At 39.6% G+C, this 13,944-nt stretch overlaps 1 long non-coding RNA gene and 1 other non-coding gene across 2 annotated transcripts; both read left to right on the top strand.

Moving 5' to 3' along the window:
• The first annotated feature begins 2,227 nt into the window (after window positions 1–2,227).
• Window positions 2,228–12,216, top strand: LOC148121098 (uncharacterized). The gene is made up of 3 exons (XR_015738534.1): window positions 2,228–2,484; window positions 5,573–5,636; window positions 11,813–12,216. It is a non-coding gene; the product is annotated as an uncharacterized LOC148121098 (long non-coding RNA).
• On the top strand, window positions 2,304–2,437 carry LOC148121099 (small nucleolar RNA SNORA70). The gene has a single exon (XR_015738653.1). It is a non-coding gene; the product is annotated as a small nucleolar RNA SNORA70 (small nucleolar RNA).
• Window positions 12,217–13,944: the final 1,728 nt, after the last annotated feature.

Below are 13,944 nucleotides of genomic sequence, written 5' to 3'. Positions count from 1 at the left end.
CTTGATCTTAGTAAATGAGTTAAAAACATCTCACTATTTAAGGTGTTTTTGTTTATATTTTGTTTGTTTGGGTAGTGCTGGGAATTGAACCCAAGGGCTTATACACATAAGCAAGTTTCTATCTCAGAGCCATATTCCCAACCCTAATTTTTTTTTTAGAAAATTTGCTCTACCAAAACAATAGTTTTTTATGGTTATTTCACATGGGAATATTAATGACTTCACTGATTTACTTCATCAAATCATAATTGGAAGGACATAATGGCATTTTTCTCATCTTAAAAGACTGTGATCAGTCTTATCATGATGGGTCTTACAGACTTCCTTATGTGCAAAAGATGATATCATGCATTACCTTCCTAATATTTCAAAACTACATGAAACTGTTGATAACACCTCCAGAGGACTGTGAACATGAGTAAAATTATGCATTTTTTAGCTTGCTAACTGAATAACGCTTTAGCTCATCGAAAACATTCCTCGAGACTATAACTAGTTCATTTATTTTAATCGCTAACTTAATTTCAGCAGTAACAATTTTATTTAGGAAATAATTTCATGGGGGAAAAGTGATAGGCAGCAGGAAGGAAAAAATTGACTCTGTAGAAGCTAAGATTCCATTAGATTTAGACAGAAGCTGGAAAAATGGCTCAGCAGTTAAGAGTGCTCTTTCGGAGGACCCGGGCTCAAATCCCAGCACCCCCAGCTTACAACAGCCTGTAATTCCAGTCCCTAAGGATCCATTTTTTCTGAATTCCTTGGGCATCAGGAACACACTTGGTGCACAGACATTCATGTAGATAAAATGCCCATAAACATAAAAAACAAAAAGATTCCATTAGTTACCAGGTTTATCATACTACTTAGTATTTTGGGGTGCAGTACCTACCCTAGGGAAGAAACTTGGCAATGTCTAGTGTAGGTTTCAAATTTCCATGATGAATTCCATGTTCTCCATAGTATGTAGGACAGTGACTCTCAACCTGTGGGTCATGACCTCTTTGGGGTCACATATTAGATATCCTTCATATCAGATATTCATATAATGATCCATAAAAGTGAAAAAACTACAGTTATGAAGTAGCGACAAAATAATGAGGGGGTCACCATAATACGAGGAACTGTGTTAAGGGGTCACAGTGTTAGGAATGTTGAGAACCACTGTTTTAGGACATTCAAGTGTTCTAACAGTGTTGATAACCGTGGGGTAGGATCGTGTGTGTGTGTGTGTGTGTGTGTATCTCCACAAAGATACTTTATGCAGAGCAATGGTTGATAACCTGCACACACAAAAATTTCTATTGCTCAAGACAGAAGTAAAATACCCTCTTGGAGACAGGTAAATGATATAAACACTGAATTTACAAAGAAATAATGGGGCTGGGGAGATGGCTCCATGGATAAAGCACTTGCTATACAAGTGTGAGGATCAGAATCCACTTAAAAGTAGGCAGGTATAGAGGCCACTGTATTCCCAGTACTTGAGAGTCAGAGGCAGGGAGTTAAGGGCAAGCTGGCTAGTTAGCCGAACTGGTGAGCTCTGTATTCAGTGAGAGACCCTCTTCAACAAATTAAGTGGAAAGCAATCAAGGAAAACCAGCCAAACAACCACCCCCTTAAACCTTGTCTGTTTGGTTGTGAACCTAGCCTTTAATGGCTGAGCCATCTCTTCAGCCCCATCTCAAATCTTTAAAATGGAAATCAGATTTGCGCACCAACCTATTAATGCAGAAGGGGGCACCGGATCCCCTGGAACTGGAGCTACAGGTAACCGTGAGCCATCATGGGGATGTTGGGAATTGAACCCAGGTTCCCTGCAAGAGCAGTCAGAGCTCTTAGCTGCTGAGTCGTCTCCCCAGCCACTTCTTTTTCTCTCTTACATAATGCATGTATGTATTTCCTTATATCTATGTGTGCCGTGCATGCACGTAGGAATCAGAAGACAATTTCAATGAGTCTGTTCTCTCCATTCTCTCTGTGGTTCCTCAGGATAATACCCAGATTATCAAGTTTAGCTGCAAAGGTGTCTTTACCCTCTGAGCCATCTTTCTGGCTGTCTCTCTAGCCCAAGCTAGTTAGATATTGAGAGATTAGAAAGGACCCTTAGTCTGAAAGGCTGAATAAGGAGCGACCATTTCCACAGCATTCCGGAGAGGCAGAACTATAAGGTTTGTGAAGAGGTTTGTAGCTGAGAAGAGCTTATGGAAAATTGGTGAGTGTGATACAATTTGTTGTAGTGTTCTGAGATTCCCACTGTAATCTATGATCAGATAATCAATTAACTATTAAAAAGCAGCGTTCCTCTGCGACCAGTTAGACTAATCAGGTTCCTTTTCTCAAGGGGACCTAGTGTGCAATGGCTACCAGCAGTAGTCCCCTTAGGAACACATGCAGTCTCTTGCCTGTATGGGTTCTCTAAGGAACACTGATGTTGGATATGCGTGCCTGTGATCTCACACTGTCCCCAGTTGAGGCTCCAGACAGGTGAGTGGGATGCCTTTCGAAGCCCAAGGCACAGTGGCCAAGTTTAAGTTCCCTGACTGACGGACAGAAGAATCCCATTTCAAACGGGTGGGCTTCACCTACTGCAATGCTTATTACACTAGTTAAGTGTGCTGGTTTGAAAAAGAATGGCCCCCATAGGCTCATATACTTAATGTTTAATCACCAGGGAATAGAACTTTTTGATAGCATTAGGACGTGTGGCCTTTTGGAGGAAGTGTGTTGCTAAGGGTGGGTTTTGAGGTTGTCAGAAGCCCACACCCAGTCCAGGGTTTCTCCTTTTTTCTCTCTCAGCCTGTGGATCAGGATCTAGCTTCCTAGTATGCTCCAGAACCATGGCTGCCATGCCTGCTGCCAGGCTTCCTGCCATGAGGACAATGGACTAAGCCTCTGAAATTATAAGCAGGCCCCCAACGAATTGTCTTCGATAAGAGTTGCTTTGGTCATGGTGTGTCTTCACGGCAGCAGAACAGTGACTAAGACACAAAGAAACTGCTCATCCTGAACGGAACTGGACCAAATATATCCCTAAGCATGGCCCCCCCAGAGGAGGGCGCTACACCTCTAAAAGTTTCCACTGGACCTCACCCTGCCCCCCCCAGTTATATTTATGAGTCAATCTTCCAATCAGACTAAAACTTTAAAAAATTAAAAGCAGTGTTTTGAAAGATTTTCAGCAATATAAAAGGAATATATGAAAGTGCTCCAGGCGGTGGTGGTGCACGCCTTTAATGCCAGCACTCGGGAGGCAGAGGAAGTCGGATCTCTGCAAGTTTGACGCCATCTGAGTTTTAGGATAGCCAGGGATACACAGAGAAACCCTGTCTTGAAAAAAAATTTTTTTTAAAAGTGCTATCACCATAATACTATAAAAATATTCACTATCTTGGAAGAAAATAGACTCTTGTATATGTTTTTCTTTTAGTTTAAAATAAAGATTCTCAGATATTTAAAAATACATAAGTGTGCATATTTTTAAAAATTTGTTTAACTTTATTTTGTGTGCATTGGTGTTAATCCCCTGGAACTCAAGTTGCAGACAGTTGTGAGTTGCCATGTGGGTGCTGGGAATTGAACCCAGGGCCTCTGGAAGAGTAGTTAGCTCTCTTAACCTTTCTGATTGGGGTATTTGATCTGATTGGGGAAAATGATGAAAGAAAAAAAAACAGAGAGAAGGAAGTGGGGGAAGAGAGGAGGGGAGGGAAAGAAGGTATATGAGCAGGTCAGATTTGGGAATCTACTGTGGGATTAACTCTAAAAAGGGTTGGTGAGTTGAAACCTCAATTCATTTCCCCAACCCATCTTTGAGGACCCATTTGATTCGGTCAGTTATTCATCTAGTACATAATATAACTGATCATAGACATGCAGGCCATGTTAGCCCCAGCAGCCATGCTTCCTACTGACCAAGGAAGCCACCTCTTCCCACTGTGAGTGCCCTTTGCAAATTGGTGCTGTCTGAGGCCTTCAGTGGCAGTATGGAATAGACAGTATGAATAGTGTTTGTGCCAGACACTTGAACCACTGTAACCAAACTTGCCATAATCAACTCATAATGAATTCTGGCACAGTTTAGGGGATTTTAGGCAGGGTAGGCTGGCCCCATTGCCTTTAGGCCTGTGGAGAAGCAGCACATTGTGACAGGGACATGTGGTGGATGGAGCAAAGCAGTGTCAAAAAGCAAAAGAAAGATCAGCCAGAAGAGACCAGGGTCCCACATGCTCCAATCCCAGACGGTGTCCACAGGGTCCCAGCTTCTGAAGCTTCTGCCACCTGTAAGTGGTGGTAAGTGGGAACTAAGACTTTGGGGTCCTGCTTCTGTTTCTGAAGCTGTGATAAAAGCAACTTGGGGGAGCAGGGGTCTTATGTGTGCTCACAGTTCTAGATTACCATTCATCAGGTTTATTATTAACTAGCTCTTACAACTTAAATTAACCCACACTATGGTTAGCCACGTGGCTTGGTATCTTACTCAGTGAGGCATTCTCATCTTGCTTCCTCTGCATCTGACTGGTGACTGCAGACTGAACCTTTCATTTTTCCAGAATTCTCCTATTCTGGTCACCCTACCTATGCTTCCTGCCTGGCTACTGGCCAATCAGCATTTTATTAAACTAATACAAGTGACAAATCTTTTTTTTAAAGAATTAGACATATTCTTATTTATTTATTTATTATGTATACAATATTCTGTCTGTGTATATGCCTGCAGGCCAGAAGAGGGCACCAGACCTCATTACAGATGGCTGTGAGCCACCATGTGGTTGCTGGGAATTGAACCCAGGACCTTTGGAAGAGCAGGCAATGCTCCTAACTTCTGAGCCATCTTTCCAGCCCTCAAGTGACAAATCTTTACAGGGTACAAGAGCATTATCCCACAGCAGTTCCCCATCTGTGAAATGGAGATAATAGCAGCTCTCTGTGCTAATCAAGATGGTGCAAAGTGAGTCTTGCCTCCTGGCACTGACACCTTTTTATAATCACCTTCTATACAGACTAGAGTTGATGCAATAAGCAACAAGCAGGAAGTGATTTCTATGATTAGCCCATAAGAGACCTCAAGCTTCTCACCTTGCTCTTTGCTTCATTTTGGATCACTTGTTTTAAGAAAGTCAACTGACATATCACTAGGACAGTAACCTCGTAGTGAAAACTAGATAAAATAAAGCTGGATCCTCAATACAACACAGTTCCTCCTTCCCAGACACATGGCTGCCAAGCCTTCAAATGACTACTGCCCCAGACAATATAACTGTTACCTCCAAAGACATCCTGAGCCAAGCCACCTGGGTAAGCTGCTTCTAACTCACCCACAATTTTTAATTCACTATATTTTGGGGGCAATTTGTTATACAGTTATAGCTAGCCAGTGCTCTATATCATAATGCATGTGATCTTTGCTTTCTTTAGCTGCTGATCTAACAAAAGGTGATAGAGAAGGCAAGGTGTTGGGGTCACATTTTTGGGAAAGAGGAGGAATGCTTGAGACTATAAACAAAAGGATCAGTTTGTACATGTAGGGACAAGGATACTTATGGTGGGAAGATACAGGTTTTTCATTTGTCGTCAGAAGGAAGCATGGAATTGCTGCTAGAGGGACTGATGGAAGACATGCACAACACTACAGATAAATGGTGAGTATACGATCTGAACATCTGGCTCTTGTCTTTGTCAATTCTCTGTGACCTAAGGCAGAGCGATGTAAACAGTTCATGGAGAAAACCCAAGGGAAACATTCCTCAGTGGCCTGGCTACCCCAGACCCTGGCAGGCAAGACATGGGTATGTTGACTGCTGAGTCCTTGTGCGGCCCCAGGGACTTGTCCTGAATCAGGGCAATGAGGGAATGGAGAAAAGACAAAAACAAGGCATAGATGCTATGGGTTCGGGTGCACTGGACTCTCTGATAGAGAACTACAGCACCTTGTATCTGCTAAAATAGAGTGTTTATTACAGAGTTGAAGAAAGAGGCAGGGTTACTGCATGCAGCTGGAGGAGGTGGGGTTACTACATAGAGAAAACATGGAGTCAGGGTTATTATACACAGCTGGATCAAGGACACAGGCTTAGCTAATCTTAGTAGGCGCAGTCTCTGTAGGACAATGGTCTTCGGGTTGTAAAGAGCTGAGGGGAGAAAGCTAACATGGACATTTTCTGCACACTGTCTATCAATACCCACTTTTGGACAATGAGGAAGGATTTGCTATCTTCTCTGAAGCTCACCCCAGGAGGAAGGCTTTGCTATTTCCTTTTGGACCCATGTCAACCACACACATTCACCAGGACCTCACACACTCAGGGCTTCCTCCACTCCCCACAGTGGCCCCTGCTTAGTTCTTTGCATTGTATTGCTGATATTTAATCACTTTGACCTACATAAAATCCAGCTTTGAGGAGGTCAACCTTTGTTAACTCTGTAAGGATAAATCAAACCCGAGTGTGGATGGTTGAGCCCATCTCTTTAGAAACCACATCTTCTGGGACTTGTTTCTTTAGAAATTAAAGGCATTTTTTCCCTTAAATAGTCTTTGTTTTCTAGTATCTAAAACACAGTACCCACTTTTAATCTCTCTCTCTCTCTCTCTCTCTCTCTCTCTCTCTCTCTCTCTCTCTCATCTGTCTTCAGCCACCCAGCCACCCACATACATTCACATGATTGTAAAAGAAAAATAGGGCTGGGGATATGGTTCATTGGATAAAAGCATTTGCAATACATTCCCGATAACCTGAGCTTAATCCCCAGTACTCATGTAAAAAGCTGGCTGCAGTAGGGACAACTATAATCCCGGAACTTCTGATGAGAAGAGAAGTGGAAACAAGAAAATCATCCTGAAGCTCATGGGCCAGCAAAACTGGAATGTGCTGCAAAATGCCGAGACCCTGCCTCAACAACGTGACAGGAGAAAACTCAGTCAGTTTTCCGAGTGCCTTTGAGTGAAACGGGGATGGCCGAGGCACCTGAGGTGTCTGTATCTTGCCTCATGCCTGCCTTGTGCACCTTTCACTGAGGCAAGGGCGATTCCCAGCTTCCTGTGAATCTTGCAGACAGTATTCTATAGATGACTCCTTTCTTCCCTTTTGTACAGGAAGGAGGGCACAGGGTATATGTGTCTTACACGGCTTCTAATAGGACATTGTGTTAAGTGCTTACTAAATATGATTAGAACATGTGTTTTGTAAGTCAGAGTAGGTTTATGTTCTAACTATGCATCTTGTTTATTTGTCTTATGTGCCCCACTAATGGTAGTCTTATTACCAATATTATTATTTTTTACCTCCAGCAATATTTTTTGGGCTGAAGGGAACTAGCAAGGGTTTTGGTTTGAAATGGGACTAGGAGTTGACTGAGGATCAGCCCTGCCTGACCCCTGGCAGCAGCATCAGAAAGAAAGGGAATCCCAAGACCAAGTCATATAAACCGCAGCAATAACAATGGATGCCACTCTGTACTTTTTATGCACATGCTCATTTACAATATTTATTTTATACATATACACACACATACACAACACTACAGAATGTGTTGAGCAAGAACCAAGTCAGGCCAGGTGTGGTGCACACATCTGTAATTTAGCACTTGGGAGGCTGAGGCAAGAGCTTTGAGTTTGAAGGCAACTTAGATTACATCATGAGATGCCCTCTCCACCAAAAACAACAACAGTTAGGTTTGCTTGCCCAACTGTTCATACAGCTAAAGGTTCTCCCTAACATACATCCAATGTTTATTAGTGGTTTAGTGACACACGTGATTCTCTTAGACTTGCTGGGTGAACTCCAAAGGACTTTGCTAAAACATGAGTGATACAGCACAAGACAGGAACCAGACAAAAGCTCTAAGACATTTGTGCTTGAGTCCTAGATGTTTGGTGGTATTGCTCCTCTCTTCTAAGACATTTATCCTTGAGTCCTAGATGTTTGGTGGTATTGCTCCTCTCTTCTTTGTCTCTTCTTGTCTCTTCTTTGTCTCTTCTTTGTCCTCTTGTCTCTTCTCTCAAGAAATCTAAACAAAATTAGATGATCTCTGATTTCTAAAGAAAGATAACTCCACTTAGAGTTTTTTATATAACCCAACAGTACTGGGGCTGGGACTGTGGAATAATCCTCCTGTATATTGTGAAGATGTGTTACTCTTATTGGTTTAATAAACAGCTAACTGGCCAATAGCTAGGCAGGAAGGAGTTAGGCAGGAGAGCCAAGCTGAGATAATGAGGGATGAAGAAGAGAGCACCACCAGGAGATGTAAGGAGAAGCAAGATGAACATCCTATGTTGAAAAAAGATACTGAGCTACATGGTAGAGTGTAGATAAGAAATATGGGTTAATTTAAGTTGTAAGAGCTAGTTAGTAACAAGCCTAAGCTATCAGTCAAGCAGTTATAATTAATAAGTCTCTGTGTGGTTATTTGGGAGCTGGCAGGTGGGACTCAAGAAAAGTCGCTACAGGCTGGGGATTCAGCTTAGTTGGTAGAGTGCTTGCCTGGCAATACGAGGCCTGGGCATCTTGGCGTGATGGAGCAGGAGGCTCAGGTGACCCACTTGCTATAGAGGAAATTTTAGGCCAGGCTGTTGTACATGATACCTTTCCTAGCCCAAGCAAACAAGCAAATAAACCAAATGCCAGTAGATCAATTTTTAAAAAACAAATTTTACCTACAACTTTTTATTTGATTTGTACTCAATGATCCATATCCATTCTTAAGATAAATGCGTTGTTGGAGTCATTCATCACACATTCAGCATCATGTTGACTCAGTGCATTCTCATCTCTGGGATTGGCTGGGGGTTCTTTCAAGTCAGACCCTACCCAAGACCCAGGGTCACCACTGTTTGCTTTTGCTACTAAAGATTAATTTTGTGTTTCTTAAAATTTCATATAAGCAGGATCATACTCTGTCTTTTGAGATTTATCCCCATTTTACAGAAATTGTAGTTGAATTTCATTGCTGAGTTCGGCTGGGTGTAGCCACACAAACTGTTTATCTACCACCTGTTGAGGAATTCCAGCTGTTTCCATTGTTTGGCTATTGTGAGTACCATTATGAATAAAACTATCGTTTTGAGGGGATTTTTTTGGTAGAAACATGCTTTTCCTTCTCTTATACAATTATTTTTGTGTGTAATGTTGAGTCATATGGAAGTATATTTTTAACTTTATAAGAAGTTGCCAATCTGTGTTCCAAAGTCTGGAACACTTTATATTCTCACCAATAATCAGTGCCACATTGCATTCTCAGGAAAAACTGACATGGACAGTCTTTCTAATTTTCCATTTCCCCCAATATGGACCTTCATTTCATGTGCATTTAGCCAACATCTTTATGATGTGAATGTTCACATATATTGACCATTGATTTTGTTTTTACAAGTGGTTCAGGTATTTCTTTTTCCTAGTCTGTGGTTGCATCTTTAGTTTTCTCCCATTGTCCTAGGTACATTTTTGTTGTTGTGGCAAGCACTCTGTCCAAAATCATCTTAGGAGAGTAAGGATTTATTGGACTTATAACTCCAGGTGACAGTCCTTTATTGAGGTAAAGACAGATGCTTAAAAGAAATCCCACACTGAGTATAATAGAGGGTTATCTATTTAGCGGTATACTCACAGATTACAGTCCTCTGCTCAAACAGGGAACAGAAACTGAATCCCACAGCTGGAAGAGAGGTTGGACATGTGCTTTTCCTCAGCATTTATAGTATAAGAGGCCATACCCAAGTGGGCAGGTAACTTAAAGGCTACTGGCTGTAGGAAATTCTACAGCACCTTCCCCTTTTGTTTAAATAAGAAAGTTCTAAGCCTAATATAAAATTTCATACAATAAGATCAAATATCAGGTATAAAAATTGGAATTACAACCAGCATAAACAACATTATGCAAGAAGCATGATAAATGTTTCAATAATTATCCAATCTTAATGAGTTTAAGTCTTGTGTAATAAATAACTTGGCCAGTCATGAGAGGAAAGTAACTACAACGATCTAGCCTTCAACACCATCAAAGACCAGAGAAGGGAAATAATATTACTTGAGTAAGCAGGAAATGCAATCAAGCAACTTCCAAAATATGCAACAAATAACAAGACAACTGGCTACCTGGGCAATCACCCAAAATCTGATTTGCAACATTGGAGCAACCAACTTTGGCTAAGATCTGGAGTAACTGACAGACCATTTTCAGAGGCAGGAAATTTTTCAAAACCATCTTACCCTGTCTTGGCAAGATTTGACAGTTTTTTTTTTTCCTTTTATCCTGCTTGTCCTGTCCAGACATTGTGCATTTTGTCAGTGGTTGATGCATGGGTAGTTCCTTGCCCAAAGGCCAGTTTTGCCGAGAAGAAAACAAGCTCCAAGTGGAGTGTCTTCAGTGCTCAACATTCTCTCAGGAATAGATTGGTGCTGTCAGGAGCAATTGTGTCTCCTGTCAACAGAACTCTAAGTAATTTAAATGCCATATTCTACAGTTCTTTGAAGAGGTTGAAGATTGCCTACCTATGCAGAATACAATCTCTATGTATCTAAAGAACCTGACTAGTCTAACTATAATATGATAAACACAGATGATTATTGTCCTAGAATTCTTAATACCTATATAACTTAAAGACTAAGACTTCATATTAGAATATTAAACAATCTTTAAGCAACTGTGCAACAAATAAGGGCAATGATCTCAAAATGTAAACAATGTATAAGTATTTTAATAAGAGGCAGAAATGTATATTGCAGTATGATAAATATATCCTAAAGTTATATCAGCATACAAAATTTCTTAAGCAGAGGTAGAAGCATGCATACATATAATATGACAAAATAACTTTGCCTAGTTATACAAATATTGTAGATAAAATAGGAACATATTCAATATAATTTAAGTTTGTATCAATATACAAGAATCTATACCAATGTAAATAATAGCTCACAAGTATTCACTCCATTGCTCACTATTAATATTTGTGTGAGTAAACTCACACTAATCTATTATCCCATCCAATTTCTCCCCCACCTTTTTTTTTCAAAGAGATCCCTGAGCCTACATAATTTTCTCCCAATCCCCAACCCTATAATAATTATAATCAACCCATAAATGATGTCCCTAACTCTGAGAACAAACTTTGTTGAGAGAGGGGACGTCATCTTCTAGAATTACTTCCAGCTGACATGGGGGTGATGTACTTTCTATGGGATCCCATGAAAGTAAAATGATGGTTAAGTTCCACGATTACTGGAATAATTGCAAATAGTCTCTGAGTGTTTGGTAGGATTTTTCTGAGGATTTTTTGGAGTTCTGGTCAGAATGTTGCAAAAAAGTGCACCATTTCAGCTAACCAAGTTGGAACCATCAAAGAGCTGGTAACCAAAATCAGGTTTTATATAGTAGTGCTATCAACATCATGACATCACATCAACCAGATGGAGTTGTTGTTGTGGGGCCCCATCTTCTTCCAGGAAAATTCTTTGTTCATTGTGGAAAACTTAAACATTATTTATACAGACATATATATTCAATGAAAGATATGACAGAGACAAAAACAGGTATGAAGAAAAGAAAAAAGTTTTTCTAAATTCTTTTTTCTTTCTGTCCCATATCATGGCTCCTGACATGAGTCAGAAACTCTGAATTTTTATTTTAACAACACGCTTGGATTTAGAGAAGGACAGAGCTACTGTCCAACTCCAAAGCCAACTTTGATTTTTAAGTGAGTCATAATTATTATTTTATTTAGTGTTCAGAAATTCTTAACCTCAGATTATATGTCCTCAAAAGTGATAATTCTCTTTGCTTGGTGATCCTATCTGAATAATTATTTTCTTCTCTTTAGATGTCCAGGGTCTCTTGGTTTTCTGAAGAGAATATTTTCCTGCAAAGACAAGAACAGAACCCTGCTCCAACCCTTATGAGGTTTCCTTACCACCTGGTTTGGTTTTTCCTCTGTGAATGAGCCATCATTTCTCTTTCTCAAGAGATTTCTCTTTATCAAACTGAATCTTTATTAATTTTGATGGTATCCATAACTTTTCTTCTTCTGTTAAAAAAAAAAGAGCAAAACCCCTTCCTCAACGTAGCACATTTCCTGGCTTCCATTGTGAGATCAACACATCCTTGAAATACACCGGCTTATTTAATTCAGAAGACTTTTCTATTATCCAATGTCTCTCTGCTGCTGTTGTCCCTTTCTCATTAGTGCTAAGAAAATTCAAGGTTAATAAAGCATCATGAAATCTATTTCTTGGGGTATTTTCTACCTCTTTCTGTTTGTTTAACCTATCCTATATGGTTTTATTTGATCTTTTTATAACTGCCTGACCTGTAGGACTGTGTGGTATACCTGTAATATGCTTTATATTATAATAAACAAAAAACTGTTTCATTTTCCTAGAGACATATGCTGGACCATTATCTGTCTTTATTTGTGCAGGTATACCCATGATGGCCATAACTTCTAATAAATGTGTGATTACCGAAACAGCCTTTTCTGAGCTCAAAGCAGTTGCCAACTAAAAACTTGAATAAATGTCAATGGTGTGGTGTACATACTTTAATTTTCCAAATTCTGTAAAGCGGAACACATCCATCTGCCAGATTTCATTCCTTTAAGTAACCTTTGGGTTAGTCCCTGTAGGTAGCTGTGTTTGGTTATAGAAAGAGTAAGTAGGACATCTCTTTATAATCTCCTTAGCTTGTTGCCATGTAATAGAAAACTCTTCCTTTAAACCTTTACTATTGACATGATGTTTCTTACAGAATTTTGAGGCCTTCAACATACTTCCAATCAGTAGTCAATCAATTTCTGCATTGCCTTGTACTAGAGGACCTGGCAGACCCATATGGGATCAGATGTGTATATGTATATGGGACAAAGCCTATTCCTGATTATATCTTGAACCTGTGTGAATAATGAAGTCAATTCTGTATCATCTGGCATAAACTCAACAGTTTCAATATGCAAGACAACTCTTTCTGCATATTGTGAATCAGTAACTATATTAAGAGGTTCTTTAAAATCCCTTAGCACAATGAGAATAGCATATAATTCTGCCTTCCAGACAGAATTATAAGGGCTTTGTTTCACTTTACTTAATTCTTCTGTTTTGTAATCTGCCTTCCCTGATTTATTTGCATCAGTATAGAATATACGGGCTCCAGTTATTGATGTGTCCCGTACAATGTGGGGAAGGATCCAAGTAGTTCTCTTTATAAGGTTAAGTCTATCACTTTCGGGATAATTGTGATTAATCTCTCCTTAAAAAAAAATAGCCCAAGTTCTTTGCCAAGGTTCATTGTCTTCCCATAATTTTTTAAATTTTATCAGTAGTAAAAGGCACTATAATTTCTGCTGGGCCTATACCTGCTAGTTGATGAAGTCTCAATTTTCCTTGTATAGTTAATTCAGAGACTTTTTCCACTTAATTTTAATTTTTACTTGGTTTATGTGGTAAAAATATCCATTCTAAGATAATATCTCCCTTTGCATTAAAATTCCTGTAGAGGAAATTCTGGAAGGCAATATGACTAAAATGCAGTTAAGATTTGAATTCACCCTATCCACATGTGCCTCCTGTAATTTTTCTTCAACAACAATCAATTCCTTTTCCATTTTGGTTGTTCATTCTCTGGAACTATTTAACTCTTTGTCACCATCTAAGGTTTTATTTAAATGAACTATTAGATGGGGTGTTATCCCAACAGTCTGTCGTAGACTGGAAATGTCTTTTAACAATCTTTGAAAGTCATTCAGAGTCTGCAATTGGTCTCTCCTAATTTGTGCCTTTTGTGGTCTAATTTTCTGTAAACCTATTTTATAACCTAGGTAATTGACAGAATCTCCTCTCTGTATTTTTTCAGGAGCAATTTGTAATCCCCATTTTGGTAAAACTTTCTTTACTTCTTCAAACATTGTTTTTAAAGTATCTATGTTTAAATCAGATAGCAAAATGTCATCCATGTAATGGT

The sequence above is a fragment of the Myodes glareolus genome, chromosome 8 (genome assembly GCF_982192425.1).
Source record: "Myodes glareolus chromosome 8, mMyoGla1.1, whole genome shotgun sequence".
Lineage (NCBI taxonomy): Eukaryota > Metazoa > Chordata > Mammalia > Rodentia > Cricetidae > Myodes > Myodes glareolus.
Note: the sequence above shows the minus strand (reverse complement) of the source record. Positions and strands in the feature narration are given on the sequence as shown.